Source organism: Phyllobates terribilis, unplaced genomic scaffold (genome assembly GCF_046119375.1).
Source record: "Phyllobates terribilis strain yellow unplaced genomic scaffold, ASM4611937v1 Scaffold_1__5_contigs__length_1240528914, whole genome shotgun sequence".
In the NCBI taxonomy this organism is placed as follows: Eukaryota; Metazoa; Chordata; class Amphibia; order Anura; family Dendrobatidae; genus Phyllobates; species Phyllobates terribilis.
In genome coordinates this window covers 14,363,404-14,372,558 of record NW_027362761.1, presented here as the reverse complement: position 1 = coordinate 14,372,558, position 9,155 = coordinate 14,363,404, and positions in this window count along the sequence as shown.

Below are 9,155 nucleotides of genomic sequence, written 5' to 3'. Positions count from 1 at the left end.
TAGTGCAATAACTAGATATCATTTGTAACTGTATCCCTGATGGGATCCATTATTATGATATCACATTGAATTCTGAGTTACTCTGGTAACCCCATAGCTCCTTGGTAGCATCGGCATACACTGCAGTCCATGGGCTCTAAGGTCAAGGGACAAACAACTGATATCTGACTCAGGACTTGACACCTCCAAGGGATAATGGTATGAGTTGTAATCTTTGAACCCGGCTCTGACCCCTCCTGGGTCTTTGTGCAACCTTCAGACTCTGGCTGGGGCCCCTACTTTTCGATTTCCCAGAAATGTGACCTTAGGCTCCCTTGATTGCTCAGGGAGTTCTCCATGGCCAAGTATCTTTCCAAGAGGCTCACAAGGTCATCTGCATTCTGGGGATCTCCATGGGCAACCGAGCTTTGCATGGATTTCGGTAGTGAGTGGGTAAATCAGTTCACCATCACTCTTTCAACCATCTGTGCTGGAGAGCAGGTCTTGGGCTGCAGCCATTTTTTGTACCAGGTGTAACAAACAGGTTGAACATTTGGGACTGGTGAAGCTTGTCCCTTTGGTAGCGCCGGGGGTGCACCCATTGTGCTTGGACTACCAGGGTGACATCCAAATGTGCCATAATTTCTGCTTTCAGCTTGTCATACTCCTTGGCATCCTACAGGGCAAAGTTGTAGTATGATTTCTGTGGTTCCCCCATAAGGTATGGAGCTGGGAACTCAGCCCATTACTCTGTTTTTCTCTGTCTGCCACTCTCTCAAATACAGTAAGGAAAGGCTCGATTTCATCTTTCAGAGTCATCTTCTGTAAGGCGTTACACGCACGCCGCTAAGTTCAGATAGGGGCGAGACAGGTTACATGAATTCTTTGGAATCCTGGGGGAACCGTTACTCAGGGTGACCATAGATCATGTGCTACAGCTTCTCTCAGGCACACAGGGGTATTGACCCTCAGGCACAGACACATAGGTTGTTTCACTTGCTGACCAGACACACTTGACAAGAGTCCTCATAAACGGTAGAACAGTAGCATTTAATAAGAAGCCGCACAGCCAGTGGAAGTTAAGTCTTATGAGCAACAGGCTCCAGTGACAAACAGTACAGTTTCCTTAGCAGCACAGCAGTTCACAGTCTTCCCAGTAGTACAGGACAGCACAGTTCTAATGCAAAGGCACGTTAATGAACACAGTATTCTTTACAGCATAGTGAGGTGGAGGAGGTGGGGAGGGTTTGCTGAGGGAGATGATCTCTGTGACACCATTTCTTCCAGTCCTTATCTTTCTGCCTGACAATACTCTCCACTGTCAGTTCAGGAACTCTACCTGACCTGTATTTAGCTTCACTCCTGATTTGAATCCTTTTCACTTGCAGGGGCGCTTCTGTGAGATACAGAACACACACACTGTTACGCTCACGCCCGGAATGTTAAGCATGAGCGTGGTTAGTGGTCCCACTGGGCCACGAACCGAGGAGTGCCTGGAGGGGCATGACTAGGGACCTCGCCAGATCCGATCAAGGACACACGGCGGCATGCAGACGGGTGGGTACTGGCAGGCACGGCTGGTATACAGACAGGCAGGTACTGGCAGGTAGGTAAACAGGCTGGTTAGGGACCAGTACAGACTGGGATACAGGAACAGAGCTGCTGGTGCGGAGGGGAGGCGGAGCAGAGCAGAGCCGCAGGTGCGGAGGGGAGGCAGAGCAGAGCCGCAGGTGCGGAGGGGAGGCAGAGCAGAGCAGAGCCGCAGGTGCGGAGGGGAGGTGGAGCAGAGCAGAGAAGAGCCGCAGGAGGGGAGGCAGAGCAGAGCAGAGCCGCAGGGGCGGAGGGGAGGTGGAGCAGAGCAGAGAAGAGCTGTAGGTGCGGGGGGGAGGCGGAGCAGAGCAGAGCTGCAGGTGCGGAGGGGGGGCGGAGCAGAGCCAAGTCGAACCACAGGTGCGGAGGGGAGGCGGAGCCGAGCTAGAACACAGGAGGTAGATACGGAGGCAGGGAAACAGGACAAGCAGAACCAGATACACACAAGATACTTGCAATGAAGTAAAGAGTGGATACAAAACTCACAAACAGAAGTACAAAGACAGCGAGTAGGAGTTAGGTACTGGTTCAGACACTTGAAAACACTACGGCCTGCATTATAAAACTCACGGATAGGGGTTGTGGAAAATGTACAGCTCACACCCCATATCCGTGTAATATTGCCAACTCGGGAACAAACATGTGCACACAGGAGGGACACGAGTATAGTGGCATAAAATAGCTTTATTATTATATAAATATTAATGCATAAATCCAAAATACATTACAAAATGTGCAAAAAGTGTGGAACAAGCAGCCCCACTGTATACTTGGGCCTAAAAATAGGAGAGAAGACAGGGAGAAATAGATGAAAGGTAAGAAAAGAATAGAAAATAATAAAAGACAACCGCTCCCTAAGTGGCCCCAAGGAGCATAATGCAAAAGAGAATGTGGTTTGGAATCGAGTGTCTCAAACATAATAATAGACAACGACAACCATGGTCCGTTTCATAGGGAGACAGAGACAACTCACCCAAAAGGTAGAAAGGTAGCGCTCAGGAGGGGGACCAGCAGGAGGGCAGGAAGCTGTGACGAGGTCGAGCCTCGACGCGTATTTCGCGGGTATTTGTTGCTTTTTCAAGAGGCATGAATGTAAGAGACACAAGGACCTTTTAAATATGCCCACAAAAGATTACATGTGTTATCATGTGACCGGAAAAAATAGCCGCTCGTCGGATGATGTTAATGGCGCATGCGTCGGGATCATCATCAACCCCCATGCCCCCGCCCCATCCGTCATGACGTCGGCGCCAGTCCGGAAGTGTCGCGTGAACGACATCCGGAAATGCGCCGAGGCCATAGAGACAGACGAGCGGGGACACGGGGCGTGACTAGCCCAGCGCATGCGCACCACACCGCCAGGCAGCTGTACAGAAAATCCATATTGGATCATTCCACCATAATCGTAAGATAGTATATACACATCAGCATGTCAAGTATCATATCCACGTTCACCTACAAGTATAACACTTGTGGAACGTGAAGCCCTAAAAGGTAAGAATATAACAAAGCTAGTACTTCGCAGACAGAGCATATATACACAAAAATAATAAAAAGTGCATATAAGTGGACATCAAATATGGGGGCAACTGCAAAAAACGGGGAGGGGGGAAATCCACTTCATAAGCGAGCGTGTCCATATAGACCCATCATTTGTACAGTTAGTTTTCATAAAAGGCCAAAAGGGATTTCACTGATGCCGGTGCACCAAAACCATCTGCATTGTCCACATTATCACCAGATATCTCGTTAAGTTGAGCGAGCCAGGTGTGATCCCGGGCTTGAAAGTCCATTTCAGGCCTATGAAGAACTGTGAAAACACAGAAATAAATTATTGAAAACACTACGGCCCGCATTATAAAACTCACGGATAGGGGTTGTGGAAAATGTACAGCTCACAACCCATATCCGTGTAATATTGCCAACTCGGGAACAAACATGTGCACACAGGAGGGACACCAGTATAGTGGCATAAAATAGCTTTATTATTATATAAATATTAATGCATAAATCCAAAATACATTACAAAATGTGCAAAAAGTGCGGAACAAGCAGCCCCACTGTATACTTGGGCCTAAAATTAGGAGAGAAGACGGGGAGAAATAGATGAAAGGTAAGAAAAGAATAGAAAATAAGAAAAGACAACCGCTTTTAAAAACAAATGGGAGGAATTATCAGATACCTGTTCCTTCGGATTCCTTAAATTATTGAAAGATCTCAACGACACATCCCTCAATGAGATGGAAAAGGAGATTGAACTAATTCAAATTCTACTCCATAAGGAAATGGACACTGTCAAATTGAAGCAGCTGAACGACGAGGTGGATTTGGAGTGTCAGAGATGGGTAAAAGAAATACATACCAACAAATTAAAAAAATTTCAACGAGACATACATGACAAATAATCCAGAAGTGTATACAGGTGGCGTATCCCTCAGGACAGATCACGTTATAGATCTCGTAACACCCATCCCTCGCGCTCTAGATCCACCTCGGCTACTTCGACTGCCTCTGATGGTGAACAGCTGCCCCCTGAGTATCCGGTCATCCGGTCTGGATCAGAGGCTCAACTTGCACCTAGGATCCAGACAAGACCCAACAATAGGAGAAAGCGCACCACTCCTTATCAGGTTAGTGATCCCCAGGGGGAGCTTCGTGTCGTTAACTTATCTACCCACGTATTAACTCAAGCACAGATGGAGGTCCTTAGTTTGGGTTTATCTTTTTCGCCTACCAACGCGTTTGATTACTTTACAGCCCTTAAGGACCTCCATCTGTTCGCACGGAAACTGATTCTCAAAAAATTACACTCTAGATCGCCTGGTGAGGGAGACTCTGTGCCTTGAAGAATTTGGAGGACCTCTTATTGGAGCAGGAACAGCCACTTATAACAGGTGGGTTACCACAGCCACGACATCCTAGATCTACGAAATTTCCTCCCTTATCACTGAGCCCTGCGATTGATATTTTTGTGCGCTTGGTGACTGAGGAGTTAAGGCGTCTCCCTACACGGAGGCGCTTTGACAACCTCACTTACCAACAGCGTACGGCATTACAACAATTACGGTCATTACCAGATATTGTTATCAAACCAGCGGACAAGGGAGGGAACATTGTACTGTGGCCCTGCTCAAAGTATGAGAGAGAGGCATTACGCCAACTAAGAGACACACATACTTATTTAAAACTATCATATAATCCCACGGCCTCCTTCTCTGACGCACTCCAGGGCATCCTCGGCCGAGCCTGTGAACAGGGCATTATTGACAAACGGACCGTTGAGGCAAAAACGGCCACTTTCTATCTACTCCCCAAAATCCACAAGGACGCCCTCAACCCGCCAGGACGTCCGATCGTGTCGGGATTGGACGGTTTGTGTGGCCCTATCTGTCAATATATTGACAGACACCTCCGCCCACTTGTTGAAACTCTTCCATCATATATCAAGGACACGACGGACGTCCTTACGCGGGTTGATGGTGTCCTTGTGACTGATGGTACCCTCCTTGTCACGGCCGATGTTGAGAGCCTTTATACTTGTATCGGCCATGATCTGGGCCTGTCTGCGGCCCGCCTCTTTCTGGGGAGTTCTGACCTGGGCGGCCCGTCCAGGGAATTTATCCTTGAGCTCCTCCAATTCATCCTCTGCCATAACTATTTTCTATTTAAAGATATAGTGTACCTTCAAAGACGTGGCACGGCGATGGGGGCGGCCTGTGCCCCCTCGTATGCCAATCTCTTCCTGGGTGCTTGGGAGAGGGAGATTTTTGGCGACGAGGGTATTCAGGGCGTGGACCAGGTCGTGTCATGGATGAGGTACATAGATGATGTTCTATTATTTTGGCAGGGGACGGTGGAGGAGCTCGACGATTTCATGTCACGACTCAATTCTAACAAACATGCAATTAGGCTGACTTATACTTACCATTCTAAACGGATCGACTTTCTGGATATCACCCTCGAATCCAGACCGATGTTTTTTGAAAGCCTACTTCAGTGAACTCCCTGATACATGCTGCATCTGCACATGATCCCTCGACCATCAGGGCCGTCCCGGTCGGACAGTTCCTCAGGATGAGGCGGATCTGTTCGACAAATCCAGCTTTGAAAGACGGGCCTCAGATCTGGCTGAGCGTTTTAGACAACATGGCTATAGTAATCGTTGCATTAGCCGTGGCTATGCGAGGGCACGGGATACTCCCTGGGATCATCTTATCTATCCTTCCACTGTGCATTAACGTGGGGTGCCAGAAAGGATTCGCTTCATATCCACATTCAATCATGAGTGGGGGGCTATGCGGCGAATCCTTTCGCGGCACTGGAGTGTTCTCGGCACGGAGCCCTCCCTTCGGGAGTATATAGGCGACTTTCCACTCATGACACCTCGGCGGTCGAATAACTTGGGGGATTTGCTGGTCTCCAGCTATTACATCCCCCCTTCGTCTAACCCCTTCAGATCCCGTGGTCCCACTGTGGGCACATTTCCATGCGGTCACTGTGCCGCCTGTGCCAATGTCCTACGTACTACGTCGTTCGCGACCTCTGATGGCACCTGCCAGTTTAATATTCGTCATTATATTTCCTGCAGCACCACACATGTGGTGTATTACGCCACATGTGGATACCATTTAATCTATGTGGGATTAACAACAAGGGAGCTTAGAATCAGGGTTCGCGAGCACGTACGGGACATTGGTGCGGCTCGGACGGTGACTGACCCCCGGGAGCTGAAGACACTACCACGTCATTTTAGGGCTGTTCACAATTGTGATCCCCGATCATTAAAGATACGTGGGATAGACGTTGTATGTCTCAGCTCCCGGGGTTGAAATGCTAAGCGCCTTTTGGCCCAAAAGGAGGCCAGATGGATCGTTACTCTGGACACCTTGGCGCCACGGGGTCTGAACGAAAATTTGGGGTTTTCATCATTCCTTTAAAATCGGTTGCCTCTGTTCTGCGCTTCAAGTGTTATATACTATAATTTATTGATTGGGGAATTGGTGCTCCCCTGTTGACCCTGTCTTACATCTCTTAATGAGGGGGTTGTCTATTGTTGTTATTATCTTTTGATTTTAATGTTTGTTCTGATTTTATTCTTTATTGCTTTGTGTACTTAGGGACTCTTCCTCAAGGACCTCTTATGTGCCTTATCCTGTTTTGGTGCACCGGCATCAGTGAAATCCCTTTTGGCCCTTTATGAAAACTAACTGTACGATGGGTCTATATGGACACGCTCGCTTATGAAGTGGATTTCCCCCCCCTCCCCGTTTTTTGCAGTCTCCCCCATATTTGATGTCCACTTATATGCACTTTTTATTATTTTTCTGTATATCTGCTCTGTCTGCGAAGTACTAGCTTTGTTATGTTCTTACCTTTTAGGGCTTCACGTTACACAAGTGTTATACTTGTAGGTGAACGTGGATATGATACTTGACATGCTGATGTGTATATACTATCTTAAGATTATGGTGGAATGATCCAATATGGATTTTCTGTGCAGCTGCCTGGCGGTGTGGTGCGCATGCGCTGGGCTAGTCACGCCCCGTGTCCCCGCTCGTCTGTCTCTATGGCCTCGGCGCATTTCCGGATGTCGTTCACGCGGCACTTCCGGACTGGAGCCGACATCATGACGGATGGGGCGGGGGCATGGGGGTTGATGATGATCCCGGCGCATACGCCATTAACATCGTCCGACGAGCGGCCATTTTTTCCGGTCACATGATAACACATGTGATCTTTTGTGGGCATATTTAAAAGGTCCTTGTGTCTCTTACATTCATGCCTCTTTAAAAAGCAACAAATACCCGCGAAACGCACGTCGAGGCTCGTCCTTGTCACAGCCTCCTGCCCTCCTGCTGGTCCCCCTCCTGAGAGCTACCTTTCTACCTTTTGGGTGAGTTGTCTCTGTCTCCCTATGAAACGGACCATGGTTGTCTATTAGTATGTTTGAGACACTGGCTTACTCGATTCCAAACCACATTCTCTTTTGCATTATGCTCCTTGGGGCCACTTAGGGAGCGGTTGTCTTTTCTTATTTTCTATTCTTTTCTTACCTTTCATCTATTTCTCCCCGTCTTCTCTCCTATTTTTAGGCCCAAGTATACAGTGGGGCTGCTTGTTCCGCACTTTTTGCACATTTTGTAATGTATTTTGGATTTATGCATTAATATTTATATAATAATAAAGCTATTTTATGCCACTATACTCGTGTCCCTCCTGTGTGCACACTGGTTCAGACACTGCAGGAAAAGGGAAGGATCGGACATAGAGACAAACAGTTAATGGGCTAGGACACAGTTCAGACAGGAACTGACACTGGAATGAGATACAAGAATGAGCCTGGGCATACAGCCCCCAGGGTGGCGGAAAAGACTAGAAGTCACAGATACAGGTAACGGGCATGGGTACTCAGCCCCCAGGGTGGCGGAAACAGACAAGATACAGGACAGGACCTGGCAACTCAGTTGCACAGAACACACTGAAAGAAAGTGTTGCTCAGGCACCTCCCACTGGGTGGAGGAGGTTTAAGTATCCAGTGACTCACAGCAATAGGCTGGGGACGCATTAGGACTGCGCACACTGTAACTTTAAGAATCAGGAAGTGCCAGCGCCGCCGGCCTAAGCTAGCAGACAAGAGACATGCACACAGCAGGTAGACAAGCATAGTGTGCAGCCTGGACTGGTGGGTAAGTTGGCAGTCTTGCATGGTGGGAGATGGTAAGTCATGCCAGCACGCCGCCAGGGATGTTAAACACACCACCTTTCTCTTCGGCTCCAGCCAGACAGTAAACAACTTCCCCAAAATCCCCCTGGGGCTCTGCTAAAACACTCCCCTTCTCCTGTGACTGTGCTAACCCCTCTAGTTGCTGGATGCTTCTGGAGCACAACACTTCCTGTCTCATGTGCTTGTGTTACTTCTAATAGTTACTGAATGCTTTTAAAGAAACAGCACTACTTCTGCATGTCCCAAAGGCCTCCCATACCATTCGACTCACCCGGATACCTTTACTGTGGCTGAAAAGTTATGCCATCTCCCTGGCCCGAACAGTGTCTGCCAGGAGAGCCATCTGCTGCTGCTGATGCTGCTAAACATGCTGTAATTGCTGCTGCTGATGCTGCTGTTGCTGCTGCTGAACTTGCTGTAACTACTGCTGATGCTACTGCTGCTGCTGAAACTGTTGCAGCTGCAGAAGCTGCTGCTTTAACTTCTACTGCTGCTGTTGATACTGCTGGATCAGGAGATTGTTGGTTTCCTGTTGGGTCTGTTGCTGCTGCACCTTGACTAATTTCTCCTCCATGCTTTCGGACTGTATTCACAATGCTGTAGCTGTCTTTACCCAGGACATTCAATCTTTACACTGCAATTGTCTGTGCTCTCTGGGACTCCATGCCCACATTCTCCACCAATTGTAGGGATTCATTCTCTCTGGTAGGCATTAGGTAGCGTCCACACAGGTAATAGAGTTTTGGTTCAAACACATGCAGTTTTTATTGCTTTCCATAGGTTGCACAGCACCAATACAAACTCATAAACATAAATCCCTAGCCTTGTCCAGGCCAGAGCAGAACAGACCCTGACTACTCCT